Genomic DNA, 20,021 nt, shown 5'->3' on the forward strand with positions numbered 1-20,021 from the left:
CAAAATACTCTTACGCCCATTTGGAGTATCTAATAAATCCAAGATTCTGTTCTCTTTCCTTGGACTACAACCAATGGAAGCAGTCCGGATGCGCTTTTGTACGCTTAGGCAATTATTTATTTCCTCAGAAGAGCGTGGTTAAGCATAAAGTGAATGAAGTCACAGTATCAGAAATTCAGGAATATCTTGTAATAATTTATGGGCCGGGCTGAGTGGCTCAGGCGGTTGAGGCACTGGCCTTCTAACCTCAACTTGGGAGGTTCGATCCTGGCTCAGTCCGGTGGTATTTGAAGGTGCTCAAATACGACAGCCTCGTGTCAGTAGATTTACTGGCACGTAAAAGAACTCCTGCGGGAGTAAATTCCGACACCTCGGCGTCTCCGAAGACCGTAAAAGTAGTTAGTGGGACGTAAAGCAAATAACAGAACAGAGAATAATTTATGGGCATAAGACGTAGTTTCGTGGATTGTATAAGTTTCACATAAATATATATATATATATATATATATATATATATATATATATATATATATCTTTCTTACTGAAATTTACCAAATATTGCCAGGAAAACTATAGACGAAAACAGTGAAAATGTATTATTGTTATTATTATTATTATTATAGTTTTCTTTAATGTATAAATACCAGTAATTCAAAACAATTAACTGAGCAGAGAATTTAAGAACGAAGTACATCTCCCTCTCAAATTATTTTGTCATTACTGAGGGTTTTGATCTCGAAGGAGATTGCTGTGTATATTTCCCCATGATTTTTGCTTCTGAGCGAGACACAAAAACTTCCAGAGGAATGTCACAGATTAATTTTTATGGTGTTCTGACCAGTATGTAAGAGCATGTTCACGTTCTCTACTGATTGGGACATTTCCTGTTATGTATAGATTCTCTTGGATATCCTATTCACGTCGAAATACACGGCCAAATAGCTGGAAAATCCGTCGTTTTTATGTTTTCTACTGCCAGATATTGATGTTAAGCTCCTCCAAAATAGAATTATTTATGCGAAATGCTATTCAAGATATACGAATCATTTATATCCAACATCTTATTTCGAAGGAGTCAGTTCTCAGCATTATCAGCTCATTACAGATACTGAAGAATATTGGAGAATATAAGTATCCTAGGCGGACACTTTTTTGTATCTTTAAGTCACCAGACATTTTGCATTAATTCTGAAAACTGCAATGTTGTCATCATTTCAGTTAGAGTAAAATTCTAACATTTAACTTTTATTATCATTTTTTTATAGCGATGAACTATCAGAAACGTTACGTCTCAGTGCTTTGTAAGTGATATCGTCGCTCCTATGCCAAAACAGCGAATGTGACAATGTTCTTCGTATCAATTATTCCCCTTAAGACCGGTCACGCCTACCAGCCACATATTGATATGCAGTCCATCAGAACAGATTTCATTGAGTTAATTTTTCTACGCTACATGTGTAAAGGAAAATGAACCTTACCGATACATATTGTAGGCATATTTTTTTTTTGCATGATATATTTACCCACTCGTAGAATGCGATGCATTTAAGGTTCATTTTTCTTTACACACGAGCATAGGAAAATGAACTCAACGACAATTATTCTGATGGACTGTACAGTATATAAGTATGTGGCTGGCCGGCGTGACCAGTCTTACGGCACTTAATGGATGGCAAGAGCATTGTCACATTCGTAGTTTTGGCGTAGGAGCGACGATATAAAACGCGTAGTTATGTCGGTATACGTCAAATTGAATGCTGAGGTCGAAAACGATCCGTGCAGTAAAATTTATTTTTATTTGTAATACATTACCCTTAAATATATGGTTAGTAACGAAAAACATGTATTCAGTAATAATTTCTAACCTTGGTCTAAAATGGGTTCTGACAACTCCATTGTCGTCATCATAAAAGCTTTTTTGTCAATCAAATGTGGTGGATAGGCGTTTTCATTTCTAGTAGGACTTGCCACATCTAGCCCACTGAACACAGTCGAAATCCTTTATATAATCTATAAAGCTTAAATCCCCTGCATTTCTCAATTGGTGGTAGATATCACATTTGAAGATTAATACTTTGTCAAGAATTTTATGGTATCGCATGGTCAAGATGTTGCAAAGATAATATAGAGGGTTTCCAAATGCAGTTGGGTGAAAATTCGATATAAAGAAGTTTACTGTACTAAGCTCAGCTCTAAATACACCGTCCTCCACCTCGAAACAGGACTGACAGATGTAAGTTGTGTGTTTGAATAATGGGCTATACTCAAAATTTAAAGCTATCTCGATTGCAATATTGTCCAACTCCGAATTTCCACAAAAATGATAAGCTAGAAGATCCAGGATACTCGTTCCTATCTCATGGTTACGCAAAATATATCAGGCATAACAGTAGCACAGGTTGTCATTTATGCTTCCAAGGCCCGTACTTATACACATGTTATAGGCTTTTGGGCTTATGCCATGTCAAGAAAATAAAGTTAAATTCTTTACATTTCACAGAGAAGTTTGCTCTGCGTCTTCAGAAGAAAATCTCGACTGTTCACGAGGAAGGCTTCTCAAGCAATGAGGTTTGAATTTAGACGTTATAATGGAAGTGGAATTGGTATGTTCATTCGTCACCGGATGGCTCACCGGACGTGGTACAGAAATGGTTTCCAGTATTAATAAATAATATGTAATAGGACATTCTGGTTTGGTGGAGAGAGCAACGGGAAATTATATCAAACCGTATTTCTCCAGAACACCCATTCAGTGATATCCTCCCTAAATTACGAAAACTAATAGTGGTCTTTTCTGGAATAGAAAGGAAGATGAATTAATGTTAGTTAGGAAAGATGGTTGATAGAATCCGAGTAAGGTAAGTGCAAGGAATGTCGGACTCAGATATGTCCCTTTGGTCACACAGGGACGTATCATAAGTAATGAGCCGTTTAACGTTTGGTAAATGAATCATAATATCCAGGGGCCGATGACCTTAGATGTTAGGCCCATTTAAAACACAAGCATCATCATTATCATCATCATCATCATCATCACATCCAAAGTTAACTTTGATCCCCATTTTGGGCAAAATGTTAACATTGATGTATATTATAAAATACGCAGTATATTTATTAGTTTGCTACTTAGTTCTGTTGTTTTAGTTGGTACAGTTTTCACATCCTTAAGGGATTGTTGTCCTGTTGTGTACCTGTTACCGTTTTAGTCTCAAATTATATATCATTTGTGCTCCTACGCAATACTGAGGTATTAATGACAAAGTATGAAGGTCGTCTTGACAATAGATTTGACGGCGATGGGTTTATGGAAATGTCTCTACTAGAGATAAGATTTCCTAACAAAGCTTCCGCATGTCCCCGAATGGTAGACAAGGAAGCTATCGAATTAATATTCATACCTATCTGTCAGGCAAATAGTCCTCCCTCCTGGTCGTCTGCTGGGATCATTGATCTGCTGCGTGTGAGGCACCTCACCTTATGTCGACAGTGTGACTATAACATTCGAATAGCCCAGGCGTAGAGTAATCCGTTGTACTGTGTTGCTTCTCTTGCATCTCGATTATATTAACACTTTTAAACTGTCAGTTGTTCGTACTACCGACCTCGATAGCTGCAGTCGCTTAAGTGCGGCCAGTATCCAGTATTCGGGAGATAGTGGGTTCGAACCCCACTGTCGGCAGCCCTGAAAATGGTTTTCCGTGGTTTCCCATTGTCATACCAGACAAATGCTGGGGCCGTATCTTAATTAAGGCCACGGCGGCTTCCTTTCCACTCCTAGCCCCTTCCTGTCCCATCGTCGCCATAACACCCATCCGTGTCGGTGCGACGTAAAGCATCTTGTAAAAAACAAAATGTTCGTACTAATGACCCGTGCGGTTATCGTGAACCATCTCTATTGCTCACAGATAATACCTGCCGATTCGTAGATTTCATTTCGCATGTGTTTTAATGACGACTGTTCATGAAAACTAGGCAACTGCAGCAAACTCTTAGAATGTAGGTGCTTGCGACGTCACATGGAACTTCGTATATTCCGTCGATGTACTTCTTTAGATCTTTACCTCTTCATACTTACTGAATGTTCCTTTTATCCTGCGTAACATATTTCTTTCACTAACAATATTTATTAGAAGCTACATACAGGACGACCAAGTAATGAACGTTTTCTTGCTTTGCACCAATTCTGCATTATTTCCGGCAATTTCTTGACGTCAGCCGACACTTGCTGTGATAAAAAGGTGATTTTTGAATCGAAACTGGAATTACTCTTCAGAATATTTTAAAATTCGAGCCATTTATTTCAATCAGAAGTCTTAATACAAACTCATTGTTGCTAATATTCATGATCAGTCAGTCAGTCAGTCAGTCAGTGTAGAGACAGAAGAAAATCGTGACCTAAGCTGACAGGGCACCCAACGCTCTTGATGGTCTTCTTCTAATTCAATCTGTTTAGGGCTTCTTCTTTCACTCGTTGGCCTCCTCTTCTGCTTGACCGATCCACGTTTATTTGGAACACTGGGTACAATTTTCCAAGCAGTAAAACATCATTACTTTGGGAGTCGTGTTTACTCCAAAAGGCAGATGTGTCCACATCAGTGTAGTTAGGCTTCCTAATATATAATAAGAGTTTTTCTTTACATTGCTCAGAATTTGAAAAGAATGGTATTTCTGTATCGGTCATGTCCACAGTAACAAGAAAATGCACTTTTTACTTCTCCGTAATTTCTGTCTGTCTATATGTATGTACACGCATCACTAGAAAACTAGAAAATGTAATGAAAATCGGTATGCAACGTTGGGGAATAAGTCGCTACAATCTAGGCCATAAATAATGTTATTTACGCTGATAGAAATGGTAGTTTAGGCGAAGACCTAAAATTTAATTTTCAAATATTTATGTTATTAGTGGGCCTATCGTAATGAAAATTTGTATTCAAAGCCGAGGAATGTGTCTATAAATCTAGGCTATAACTAATTTTATTCACGCTGAGTAAAATGGTGGTTTAGGGGAAGGTCAAAAAAGTAATTCTCAAAACTTTTCGTTATGAGTGGTCCTATCTCAATGAAAATTGGCATGCATAGTCGGAGAATGAGCCATTATAATCTAGGCTATGAATCATTCTATTCACACTGAGTGAACTGGTAGTTTAGCGGAAGGCCTAAAATGTAATTCTCAAATATTTAAATTATTAGTGGTCGTATCGATAAATACTACATAACCAAAGTTATATAGAATTAAATTTCCGATCATTTATGTCTTATACATTTTTACCGTACCGACTGTGATAACACAGATATTCATGAAATTGTAATTTTGTTGTTAAGTCTACATCAACGCCGAGCCACGAGAAAATGGGTTGACAGAATTTAATGAAAATCGTTATATAGAGTTGGGGAATGAGAAACAACACTCTAAGCTATAAACAAATTTATTCACCCTGGATGGAATTGTAGTTTAGGGGAAGGCGCCTAAAATGTAATTTTTAAATATCTGTGTTATTGGTGCAATCGAAGAGTATTACACAGTAAAAGTTATAGGGAATACAATTTCAGATCATTTATGTTTCAATCAGTTTTACCGTACTGAATATGGTCAGGGTGGTATTTCAGAGTCGGAAGAAAACTAAATGTGAAGGCCTACACTATCAAAAGCGCATAGCAATGATCAAGAGTAACATTACATTGACCATTGTTTGATGAGATGTTCTTTGCCTTTTATGCTGCCTCTCAAGTCCGATAGATGGGATTACTGCTGCGTACCGAGTATAACAGCCTGACTGAATATTAGCGGGAAATAGCTAGGTAGTTAGAAAACTTTCTTCTTTAGCATGTCATTCCTCTGGTTCATACATGTTCTGATAAAGCTGGTACGTAACACACAGGTTCATCATAGTATTCCAGCTATGCGATCCCTAATCTGACGCGCTGCTTTGAATGAGCAGAGTGCATACTTAAGGCAGAGGGTCACTTAGTAGTAGTAGTATGCCTGATATAGAATAAAAATTTAGGCCTATTCCAAATTATAGCACCACAATTCACCAAATAACTCAAAATTGGACCCTGAAAAGAGCCGTTTCTTAAAGCTTCTTCCTCTTTACTGTTATTAAATTCTACGTTCATTTTATTCCAAATTAGCAGTGAAGAGTGGGTTTCTCCTCTTGCTGTGAAGAAAAATTTGTCTCCAAGTCAGACTGATTTTTACGCCGCCAGTGTAGTGGATTAAGATTTTCCGACTCATCGGTTACTTCTAGGAAACAGATTAGTAGAAGGGCATAGCTTATGCCGTGGGAGTCTCCACTATTCGACCCCCGCCCTGCCGAAAAAAGACGAAGGGTGTTCACGGATCACGGCTATCTGCGGCTTTGATCATTCCAGCTCTGGAACTTTGGACTGTTAGATCGGCAGCGTAGTCCTGTTCGTTAAAAGTGAGAAAATGTGCGGTTTTTCATTTGATCGAGTATTTTATATGATATCATTGCTTTTAATTGCTACTTTCCTACCGACGTTTTTGTAATCACCTATGTTGACTTCAGTTAGGAAAACTACAAGGTCAGTCTCTCTGAGAATCCAATCCCGTAGCGAAGCACGGTTACATCAGCTAGTTTTATATATAACCGGTTGATTAGAATATGTCTTTCTAATCTATGAGTTCCGTCAACCATCTAAAAGCGAGATACCAGTAATTGCACGTATACAACGCATTTGAAACATATATAGCTTACATAGGTCTGCAGTCAACAATGTCTAGGTTTCGGAATAATAGCACCATTGAAAACCCTCAAATTGGTCTTCAGGCTGATAGTTTTTCTTTTCCACAAAAACACTTTAAACTGATAAGTCCTTCCAGGGCGCTCCCGAACCAGGCAATGATATCACTTGAGGCTGGCAACTTTGTGGCTGAGTTCAGGGAATCAAGATATTTGAAACCATCTACCTACTCATTTGACAGGTTCACCGTTTGGAGTCACTTATACTTTACACTCACTTGCACAGATTCAATTGGTCTTTTCGCATGTATTATCACTTTTTTACGATGAACGATGTTTAATTTTTTACCACGATCTGCGGTATTTTTGTCTCAGTGCTTCTCATGTAGACATACAATAATTATTTTCTTACTAGTTCTTCAACGATGCGGTATGTTTACGTTTTCTTGATTCTGAAATTATTTTAAAATCATTTATTTCCATAGTATTTTTTACTCATTGTTACAAATATGTCACATAAATCGAAATTTCAAATAATCGTAAGAGTATAAATTTAACATAGAGAATTAACTAGGGTTGTAGATGGATTACGAATTTTAATGAAAATCAGAATGTATTACATAACGCAATTAGTCCGGATATTTCAGGGTTAAAGGATGCGCATTTCTTTTAGGCTAGTGAGTAAATTTTCAACGTTTCCCTCTCTCCCCGTAACATTAGAGGCTCTTTACATGACGATATTGATTTCACTGTATTTTCACAGAGGTCATTGAAACAGCACACCAACCTCTACGTGCCAAAATCCTTACAAACCACAGGCCTCTAATGACCGCAGTATATGTGGTTGGATCATCCTGAAAAATAGTATGACATTTCTCCTAGTTGGCAAGGCTCAGTTCGTCGTTCGATTAGCTTTTAAATTGGCCATTACGCTGTGCGCAACACCGCTAATAATAATTTATTGCAGCTCTCCTCTTGGCTGGTACAAGAGCCAAATAGTCACGCTCTCACACGGTTAACTGCGGCCCATGGGAATAGGAACTTATATGAATATTTTAAAAATAACTTCATAGCAGGTAATTCCGCAACGCTCGGTTATCGTGCAAACTTGCACAGTGTTTTTATACGTCTATATCGATATAACAAGATCGATAATCAAGTAGTTACGATACGAATGAATTGGTAATTGTATTCACTTCATGAATTTTAGATTTATACTTTATTTACAGTTATTTAGTCCATCGGCAAAAATATTCCTGGTAGTAAAAGAGCCATTAGCGTAAATTTAGTACCTTAATTAAGTCTACGGGAATTTTGGAGTTTATTTGATAGATATTTTAGTTATAATTATTAAATTCCTTGAATACTTGTGATTTATTTCCTTTCAAGTACCCTCTTATCGTATTTGCACTGCATCAATCACTGCTTCAGCCCCGCCCCCAAGCAGATATAACACATTCTAAACACAGGAACAAACAAGCATAGGGCCTCATACGTGGTACTGCCACGTGGTCAGCGCGACGAATCTTCTTATCCGTTCTTCTTGGCTTTCTAAACCGGGGCCGTTATTTCTCCATCATGTGGTTGTCAACTGTTCCCACGTAGGCTGAGTATACCTGGAAGGGTTGAAATGGTCACCTCCATACCGGATCACCTTTGCATTCAGGAAATATCCCGATCTCATATATGTTATACGCTGAATGGACTTCAGGGCGGACATGGTAGTTACGTTTTACAACAATCCGCCGCCTTACCGGCTGAATCGAACGTGCTGTTACCGCCTGATAGAGGCACCCCGCACTTCAACATATATAGCAACGGTAATAAATGTAATTTCTCTCCTTTCCCTTTTCTACCATTTTTACGAAACGTCAGACTCCCGCGACCCGTTTGACACGGCTCTATCTGATATAAGCGACAAAAGCTCAACTCACTTCCGATAATGGCGCACCAAGGCTGACCGCTGTAGGCGTTTATAGGGGCGCGAAATTCGATCAGATAACTTGCACAAACATGCCGCTACAGTAAAGGGAATTGAATTTTACTCTTTCAACCTTCTTTAGCCGTTATTTTTGCCGGTCCTGCTTTTTATTTTTTGGTCATGGTTTTTATTCTGTAGTTGATTTTTGTCACGTACTCGGCTTAGCGAAGAGACGAGTGAAGAGAGAGAGGAAATCAGAAACTCGTTCAACTTGCCCCAAACAGATGTCACTGTAAATATTAGAATTCCACTCAGACTCTTGAAATGTAAACCATTATAAGAACAATGAAATATACTGGCTAGGTACGTGATCAGAGCATCACAAATCCTTATATACAGACAACGTAAGACCTTCAATACTACAAGCGTTTTTAGCGGTGTTTGTATTAGCGTGGTAGGCTCCCACGGCTCAAAACTGAGCCTGAAAATGTTTATGATGAAATGAAATGGCGTATGGCTTTTAGTGCCGGGAGTGTCCGAGGACAAGTTCGGCTCGCCAGATGCAGGTCTTTTCACTTGACACCCGTAGGCGCCTTGCGTGACGTGTTGAGGATGAAATGATGATGAAGACGACACATACACCCAGCCCCCATGCCAGCGAAATTAACCAATGATGCTTAAAATTCCTGACCATGCCGGGAACTCGGGACCCCTGTGACCAAAGGCCAGCACGCTAACCATTTAGCCATGGAGCCGGACATGTTTATGATTAAGAGCCGTGACCAAGATGTAATGTGGCGTGTTCGCATACCGTTTTCGTTAAGGTTACAACTCCATGTGCAATGCGAATACTCGAGTGTTTTGGACGTATTACACGCCTAGAGTCGCGAGCTTCGATGTAAGTATTCACTCAGTACTGTTTTAGCGGCGCCGTAGTGGAAGGAGTGTTGCTCACGTGCAGTGCTGTTGATCACGTTACGAAATTTTTGTTTGATGCCAAAAAATTAGAAATGTGTGAAGTGCAGAAGGAGAATAAGGTGATGTATGAGATACTTGGAACACCTTTGGAACGTGGACTTCATCGGGTCGAGTGCCGGACTTCTCACTGTCTTCTATCTTCTTCAATTCTTGCGCATAAGATTTCCGTAAATATTACTTCCTTGGGACCGGAGCCGGCTACCGACAGTGCTGCAGCTCATAGGTAGTTTTCAGAATTAACATCGTACAAACCAGGTTCACTTGATTCAGTTGAATCAACCACACGGTATTATTCTCAGAAAACTTTGGAGGCCCTTTGTTCGAAACATGCTTTTTGTTCTTTTTTTTCTTTTTTGACGTTTCAAATTACTTTCCCTCACGAGGTGCAACACAGAACTGACTCCCAAACCTCTATATAGGCCTTCGCTGGTTGGAGGCTAAAAATCAAACGCGCTTTGATAATTTGGTACGCCTCATTAGCAGAGTGGAAGGGTTTCATTCAAGCCTGTGCATTCACTACTAAAACCAAACCAAATCCCATGCAACTACAGCCCTTGAAGGGCATTGGCCTGCAAAGCGACCGCTGTTTGTATAAAAGTCAAGAGGTGTGAAGTTAAAGTGAGTGTGGAAAGACAAAAAGACGATTATAGGGACGAATGTCGAAGAGGGATATGGTAATAAAACTGATATTATCCTCTACGGTCGGGGTGGAAAAAGTGAACGAGTAGGGGTGTTGGGTGTGTCTGTTATTCGGATGGATGCAACTAATTTCGGTTTGCTTGGAGGAGGTGCGGGACGAGCATTGCAACGACGAGTATACGATCGTGCTTTGACAGGCGCCTGTTTCGCGTCAATAGCACTAAATCGAGTTTATAGTTATTATCACGTTTCATTTCGAGTATAAAATGATTTTATACGAAAAATCACGTATATGATGCACATACTGAATAATTTCACAAATTTACGTACGATCAGGTATTTATTTCAGCATATTTCCTCTCAATTTATGGAAATCACACCACTCTAGTGCCTGTCTTAACAATGACTCCGTAAAGTAAAATGATCCTGTAGATCAGATGTGGGCACAATTCGGCTCAAAGAGCAGCGATCCAGCGTAGGCAGGAGAAAGAGCAGAGTATGCGCTCTGACGGAAGTTTACCTTGTAGTTGCTTGCACAGCTTGCCGTTACAACTGGGGACCAGCCGCGTATCAAAACAGATTTAAACTCTTTGACAGTTTTGTTGTGTCTAATGTCTCGTTCATTCAGTGCATTAGGTAAGTAAATACGCTTAATTATATTCCTTTCATTAGATTATGCGTAAGAAACAAAATTAATTACTTTGACATCTGATATCTAAATACTCCTTTGACTACAACGTATAGTCCTGAAAATAGACAACATAAAACTTGTTTAGAACACAGTATAAACAATGAATGAAAACTAGCTCTAGGTTAAGCAGAGAAATAAATAAGCTACATGATAAAATATCATTTACCATAGCCTATGTGTTCTTATATATCTGAAATTTCAATCAGCAGATAACGAAGAGGAGTGCGTACCTTTTCGCTGAAGAAGACGAGTTATATTTGGTGCGAACGATCTTGCACTTGCAATTCGAAGAACGGCAGTGAGATGTGCATCAGTTAGTGTGTCTTCGCGAAGTTTTATTTATATTCATTAGGGAGAACAATTTTTCGCACAGATATGTTCAGCCAAACATTGATAGAAGTTTGGCAGCCATGTTGTGCATGTTTGAGAAATATGTTTCCGAAAAATATTCATAAAAATGTGATAGGCTTGTTCATGATTCATATCTAGCCTTCGGTTCACTTTCATATCGAATTGTGAGCAACTCGCACTGTAGATCAAACGGAACGTCATCAATTACTACAGCAGTTAAAAAGGGAGCAACAAAAACTTTCAGATTAATTTATAAATCGCCCAGATCTCTAAATCGGTTGGAAAATACTTTCACAAGACTCCCAAGAGTACCTGAAAATGTGTGCAATTGATCTTTATGTAAGCCGGTCCCATGGTGTAGGGGTAACGTGCCTGCCTCTTACCCGCAGGCTCCGGGTTCGATTCCCGGCCAGGTTAGGGATTTTTACCTGGACCTGAGGGCCGGGTCGAGGTCCACTCAGCCTATGTGATTAGAATTGAGGAGCTATCTGACGGTGAGACAGCGTCCCCGGTCTATAAAGCCAGGAATAATGGCCGAGAGGATTCGTCATGCTGACCACACGGCACCTCGTAATCTGCAGGCCTTCGGGCTGAGCAGCGGTCGCTTGGTAGGCCAAGGCCTTTCAAGGGCTGCAGTGCCATGGGTCTTGGGGGAGGATCTTTAGGTAAACTAGATTTCCACATTGACAATTTGGGAAAATGTCTGACACTACCAATCCTCCAACAAAGCAGTAATACTGTCTACAAAATGAGTAATACGTATTTTAACTACACTGTACTATACTGTGCTGTTGTATTGCGCAAACATAATATAGACTCAATCCGGTGCAATGCTATAGCTATGTTTGCGCCTTGACTCCGCATATCGCCATCTAGTCTTTAAAGCACAAGCCATTAGATAGACGACGTCAGCTGCTACCGGCTCCTCGGCTCTGCCGGCGCTCATGCAATTGACTCAAGGAGCGGGCTCTCTCACTGCCCACCTATGCTGTAGATACTGTGTTAGTCAACATCTAAGTCGTTTGTATAAATATGTATCAACAGGCAAGGAGAGGTAGGAGCCAAACGCTTTGTTGCATATACGTAACGTGCTCAGAGACGGCACTGCCGTCAACCTCACAGACCAGCATCGCCCGAGCGTATTCAGATTCACCCTCATGGCAATCTCACACTGTCGAGGCGTTCGAGAGCCAATCAGCCCAATTCCCACTTACTGTTGTGAAGTAAATACTGCCGGGCGGAGTGGAAGTGGCCCAGGCGGTGAAACGATGGCCCTTTGAGCCCGGATGCATCCCAGGCGGCTCCTATTTTACCAACTCGGTTGCGAGATAGGACGGTTTTCTTTTCTATCTGTTTTACGCTGCGCCGACACATAGAGTTCTTACGGCAACGATGGAATAGAACAACACAAGGAATAGGAACGAAGCCATTGTTCCCTTTACAGCCCCAGCATTTGCCAGGTGTGAACATGGGAAACCGCTCAAAATCATCTTGAGGGGTGCCAACAGTGGGGTTCGAACCCACCATCTACCGAATAAAATTGCCAGGTATGATGCTTTATAACATATCAGACTATTCCCATCCGTTGCTAACAAAAATACCCACCATTCATTTTTTTTCTTTTTGCATACTTAGGAGGAGTTTGGTAGGTATGGATAAAACAAGTGTTCTTAATGTGGATCATTAGTTGTATGAAGTAGTCAACAATTACACTTAAAATACACCTTAGATCCACGTACCGTGCACTTCGACCGTTCCGCATTGTCAGCAAGGTTTTTGTAAAATGATACATTCCCATTTCAATTTAAGCGATTTAAGCGGCCAGTTGACTATGGCATCTGAAAGCGCTCAAAAAAGCCAGCTCCGTTCAGTAGATGTACTGACAAGTAAGGGACCTCCCTTAGGTCAAATTTCTGGCATCTCAGTGTCTCAGAAAAACGTAAAAAATAGTTAGTGGAGCGTGAAGGCAGTGACATTATTATCCTCAACTGAGTTACTGCAATTGCACCCAATTCCTGACCCTAAAACCAATATCAATTTCGAACCGGTCTTGGGAATCAAACAACGGTTAACAGGTCAAGAGGCTGCAAAGTGACACCTAAATTTTGAGGCTAGATCATCTTATCATATTTCATTGCCGTTCTCGCATCCTTATGTGGAATCAGCAGATGAACCGCGATTAATTTAGGACTTAGGCGAGGGTTTAAGACCCGGTGTCCATCCTGTCACCATTCGCTGGTTCCTTTAAAAATCCCTCATGTGACGCAATATATATCTCGTATAACCTCCGGCCACCGAAACCCTCCCAGAAATTTATCACCTACCGACCATTGAAAAATACAAATAAAGATAGACTCTTAGAGGACGCAGGCAAAATACCCTGGCATGACATAACGAACTATAACAATCTAGATGACAAAGTTGACTTCTTTAATAGCAAAGTAACGGAACTATTTGACAAGCATGCCCCCAAAGCGGCGAGCGAGAATATCGAAAGGACCCTCCCCGTGGTTAAATGACGGAATTAGACAACTTATGAAACAAAGGGACTGCGCTCACAGACAGTACAAAAATGACCCTAGTACAAAACTTTGACAAATACAGGAAGTTACGAAATAAGACAACACAACAAATACGAAATGCTAAACTGCGACACGCTTACAGTTTAATTACGCCTGACGGTAGAACAGCGACAACATTTTGGAAATCTATTAATAAGCTTGGACTTACGAAGAACAAGACCAGAGAAGAAATTACAGTACCTCTCGAGACTCTTAACGGGTACTTTACTGCTAACTGCTCCGCAGTACGACATGACGACAAACAGAGACTTATGAATTATTGTGGTGCACACCCTACTCCTGACAGAGAGAAATTCTATTTCAGTCACGTGATGCCCCTCCAAGTCAGAAAAGCAGTCCTCAGAATAAGCACGAAAGCAAAAGGAATTGATGGCATTGGACTGACATGGTCAAACTAATTCTTGATTGTATATTACCAACCTTAACTCATATAATCAATTTCTCTCTTTTATACTCCGCATATCCAACTCTCTGGAAGAAGGCTATTGTGCTACCTCTTCCGAAAAGTCAAACGCCTTCGAACGAGGGAGACTATCGTCCAATATGTATTTTATCAGCTTTATCCAAAATCTTAGAATATGTAGTCCATACACAAATGTCTGAGTACCTTCGAACGCACAATCTCCTTAATCCTCTCCAGTCCGGTTTCCGACAAGGACATAGTACAACTACAGCCTTACTTAAAGTGACTGAGGATGTCAAACAAGCAATAGACAGAGGACGATTCACAGTTCTGGTACTACTAGATTACAGTAAAGCTTTCCACAGCGTAGACGTTGAAATTTTACTTGTAAAGCTGAGGGCTCTACATTTGTCTCAGAGTACGATTGCTTGGATGCATTCTTATCTTCACGGACGTCAAGAATGTGTGAAAGGTAATAATGGAATCGTTTCCTCGTGGCGCCACGTGAAGAGAGGAGTCCCTGAAGGCTCTGTACTTGGTCCTCTTCTTTTCGCACTCTTTGTGAATGACATATCATCCAATTTAAGATACTGCAAATACCAAATGCACGCTGACGATCTTCAACTCTACACCGACTCTACAGCACGAGACCTCCAGGAAAATATCGACTTACTAAATATTGACTTACAGTCTGTTAGTGATTGGTCTTCTGCGCACGGCCTGAAATTGAACCCTACAAAGTCGAAAGTAATCCTTCTTGGCCATCAAAGTCAAATAACAAGTATAACTAAACGTCCGTTGCCAAGAGTAATCCTGCAGGATGTTCCAATTCCTTTTGTATCACAAGTGAAGAATCTCGGTGTTATCATGGACGAACGCATGACTTGGTCTGCACATGTCTTACATATCTGTCAAAAAGTTTACTCAGCTTTACATTCTTTATATAAATATAAACATATATTTCCAATAAAGCTTAAAAAGAAATTAATTGAAGCCATTGTAATGCCACATTTTGACTATTGTGATGTTGTTTTCAATGACGTCAGGCCGCAATTTTCCCTAAGGCTACAGCGCGCTCAAAATGCATATGTGAGATATATATATGCAATTTAAGAAAATCTGACCACGTGTCACCATATTTCCTAAAATTAGAGTGGTCGCGACTCCATGTTCGACGTAACCATCATACTTTGTCTCTCCTCCATCGAGTTCTTACTGCATCTTCCCCATCTTACCTTTCTTCACGTTTCCATTACTTCTCAACTGTTCATGACTGACATACAAGGACTCAAACATCCAACCTGCTCATCATCCCTCACCATCGAACTGCCGCATATAACAGCTCCTTCTCGGTGTCTGCCGCACGAGAATGGAATCGTTTACCGGACGAGGTCAGAGGAATACCAACTACAGTGTCATTTAAAAGAGCGTTAAGAGGTATAACAGGATGCGAGTGACCTGTGAATTTCTGGCCTTTCAGTGATCGTGCTACAACAATATCATTACTAGCTATTATTATTATTATTATTATTATTATTATTATTATTATTATTATTATTATTATTATTATTATTATTATTATTATTATTATTATCATTGCTGTTGTATGTATGCCTCACTGTGGTGGAATTTTATTTCAGTTGTATTTTGATTGTGTTTTAATTGTGTCTTCTAATATTAATTACTGTAGTATTACTTATGACTTTAATTTATACTAATTGGTTTAGTGTAAGAGAAGGCCCAATGGCCTTAACTACGCCAATAAAGACATTTATCTATCTATCTATCTATCTAAATCAAATTTAACAACTACATCAAACTGTTATAATTAATGTAACTAGGAAATAAAGTTTATAACTGACACATCATTTAATTTAACATAACTTAAAGGTAACAGCAGTACAAATTGATAATAATAATAATAATAATAATAATAATAATAATAATAATAATAATAATAATAATAATAATAATAATAATAATAATAATCAATTACATCCGAAGTCACAGTTCAAAGGGAGTGTAAATATAACTTATACTGATTTGTGATGACGAGCCCGACGTCAGCTTCCGTAACTCGTCAGGTTTGGAGTTCCAGACCCGCGCAGCACCTACTGTGGAGTGAGAGTACCGTTTAGTGGTGTGTGCGGGGATGGACAGGATGTTCCTCTTGTGGGAGTTGGTGTTAAGTTGACCAGTCTCTGAGAACTTAGTAAACCTGGATGCTAGGTACTGAGGTGTAGACGTTCTTAGAATATTGTGTAGTTCAAACTGAGCATGAAGTGTTCTTCTCATTTCAAGGTTTAGTATTGACAGTCTGTTGTGTTTTGGACTGATACGTTGTAGCGGTTTTACGTTGAAGATGACTCGAATGCAAGAATTTTGAGCATTCCTTAGTCTACTAGCTAACTCTGAGTTAAGGTCACTATATACAACATCGCAGTAATAAAACAAGGACATTATTATAGCTTTGGCTAGGTTAATTTTAGTTGCTAATGGTAGAAAAGGTTGTGATTGATGCAATGGATGGAGGGATCGATAATTTGTTGAACAAGTATATTTTATATGCTTTGCCGACGAGCAGCCATCATCAGACATAACTCCACGGTTTTTTACTGTTTACTCAGCGACACTTCCTTGTCATATAAATCAGTGTCAGGCAGGTTCCCATATCCAATATAAGTTACGATTTTTGACCTTTTATAATGGTCTGTATCTTTCCGTGTTGATTCCGAGTCATTTTGTGTAGCCCAATACAAAGCAATGACAGTTCAGAATTGAGCTCTAGTGTGGATTCCGAGATGTTTCATGAGCCAGAGTGTTTGAAAACTTACAGATGATCGGCATGAATATGATAAATATGGGCTTTAGTGACTTAGAAATGTCATTGATAAAGATTGAAAATAATAATGGTGCCAGCACAGAACCTTGAGGTTCTCCACAAGGAACAACGCTCCAGGAAGATGAACTGCTGTCCAAAATTACTCTGATACCCATTTATGATGTAAGAGCTGAACCAATGGACCATGCCATTGGCCTTGTTGATGTTTCTGAGCTCTTGAATGAGTATATCATGTTCTACGCTGTCAAATGCTCGACTGAAATCGATTAGAGACAATAGAAATGCTTTCCTCTTATCCATAGCACTTATAATGTCTTCTGCGAAGTGAAGGACACTTAAAGTACTATGACTGTGTCTAAAACCCGACTTCAGACGGTCTAATAGATTATGCTTCAGAAGAAATTCTGACATTTGAGCATGGATGATGCGTTCAAGACCTTTAGAGGTATCTCATTTGATATTAATGGGTTGATAATGAAGAAAGTGATGAGTTTTGTGATGTAATGAACAGTTGCATTCTTCCATTATGATGGAAATGAGTGAAATGTCAACGAGAAATTGTAAATGTGCGCTATTGCGAGAAGAATTACATAGACGTACACAATTGGGTCAGCAATTCAGAACAAATACTTTTCCTTACTATTACGCAACGCCAATTTCACTTAATTCATAGCAACTGGGTTCATTACAAATTCTTCGCAGTCCGACTTTCGTGTACATAGTTTGGAACTGATAGCGCTTTCAGTTTCGTGGTCTATCTGAATAGCGGAATTAATGAAACTTGTATTCAGTGTGTCTAGAGATAACGCTGTGTCAGTTTAACTACTAAATCGCTTTTTATTTTTTATTTAAATATGCTATTTGTTCGTGGTGTCAAGCCATGTGGATCTTTTGTCCCTACTAAATCCCTTACTACTTAGACCTCGGTTCCATAAGTTTTACCATAATTTCGATTAATTATCTATGTTCACTAGATTGCGTGCATGATGTGTCTTGGCATTTCTGAGTGACTGCATAACTTTGTACCTTAGAATTATGGATCCTTCGAAGGACTCGTCAGATTTCTGTTTTTCTAATTACGTCGAGCCATTAGGTCTTTGATTTCCGCACTTAAACAATCAGCTCGTTGACGTTCTACTCGAGAATGCGTGTCATAAATTCCTAGTATGAAATAATTGAATAGCTCAACTTGGTAGGATAGGAAAATAAGATTAAAGGAACTTTCTAACGTGATCTAACTTACAAGTAATACATGACTGTTAGCTCTGAATCTTTCTGTCGTAGTGATATCTATGGCGTTGCCCTTGAAGATAGCGCAAGAATAAAATATCTTCTGACTCCATTGTAGTGCAGAATATACTATCACACCATATCAGCTTATTGAGCCATGTTTTTTGTTCGAAATGATACATTGTTCTATTTGTCATGACTCCCTTAAAGTTTCATGAATAATCTGCAGTATAGCTAGTATTTCATTCGCATTCCCTAAATGAAACATTTTGCGTTGTATCCTTACTTTTATAATCTATGAAACTGGCGTCTATCATCCACTTTTACAAAAAGTAAAATTGAATTTCTTCTATTGATGTAAACGCACATTGGCTTATGAAAATACACTGACTGACAGAGCAAATGCAACACCAAGAAGGAGTGGTTCGAAAGGGATGAAAGTTGGGGAAAAAACAGAGACGGCACGGACGAATAATTGATGTTTATTTCAAACCGATATGCAGGTTCCACAATGCGCACGGCATCGACTCAGTAGGATGTAGGACCACCGCGAGCGGCGATGCACGCAGAAACACGTCGAGGTACAGAGTCAATAAGAGTACGGATGGTGTCCTGAGGGATGGTTCTCCATTCTCTGTCAACCATTTGCCACAGTTGGTCGTCCGTACGAGGCTGGGGCAGAGTTTGCAAACGGCGTCCAATGAGATCCCACACGTGTTCGATTGGTGAGAGATCCGGAGAGTACGCTGGCCACGGAAGCATCTGTACACCTCGTAAAGCCTGTTGGGAGATGCGAGCAGTGTGTGGGCGGGCATTATCCTGCTGAAACAGAGCATTGGGCAGCCCCTGAAGGTACGGGAGTGCCACCGGCCGCAGCACATGCTGCACGTAGCGGTAGGCATTTAACGTGCCTTGAATACGCACTAGATGTGACGTGGAATCATACGCAATAGCGCCCCAAACCATGATGCCGCGTTGTCTAGCGGTAGGGCGCTCCACAGTTACTGCCGGATTTGACCTTTCTCCACGCCGACGCCAAACTCGTCTGCGGTGACTATCACTGACAGAACAGAAGCGTGACTCATCGGAGAACACGACGTTCCGCCATTCCCTCATCCAAGTCGCTCTAGCCCGGCACCATGCCAGGCGTGCACGTCTATGCAATGGTAGTCTTCTGAGCGGACGCCGGGAGTGCAGGCCTCCTTCAACCAATCGACGGGAATTTGTTCTGGTCCATATTAGAACAGCCAGGGTGTCTTGCACATGCTGAAGAATGGCGGTTGACGTGGCGTTTGGGGCTGCCACCGCTTGGCGGCGGATGCGCCGATCCTCGCGTGCTGACGTCACTCGGGCTGCGCCTGGACCCCTCGCACGTGCCACATGTCCCTGCGCCAAACATCTTCGCCACATCCCTACGGGTATCGGCTGCGATTTGACTAAGCGACCAACCTGCCCTTCTCAGCCCGATCACCATACCCCTCGTAAAGTCGTCTGTTGACGGCGGCCTGGCATTCTTAGCTATACACGTGTCCTGTGGCACACGACAACACGTTCTACAATGACTGTCGGCTGAGAAATCACGCTACGAAGTGGGCCATTCGCCAACGCCGTGTCCCATTTATCGTTCGCTACGTGCGCAGCACAGCGGCGCATTTCACATCATGAGCATACCTCAGT

This window comes from Anabrus simplex, chromosome 1 (genome assembly GCF_040414725.1).
Source record: "Anabrus simplex isolate iqAnaSimp1 chromosome 1, ASM4041472v1, whole genome shotgun sequence".
Taxonomy (NCBI): domain Eukaryota; kingdom Metazoa; phylum Arthropoda; class Insecta; order Orthoptera; family Tettigoniidae; genus Anabrus; species Anabrus simplex.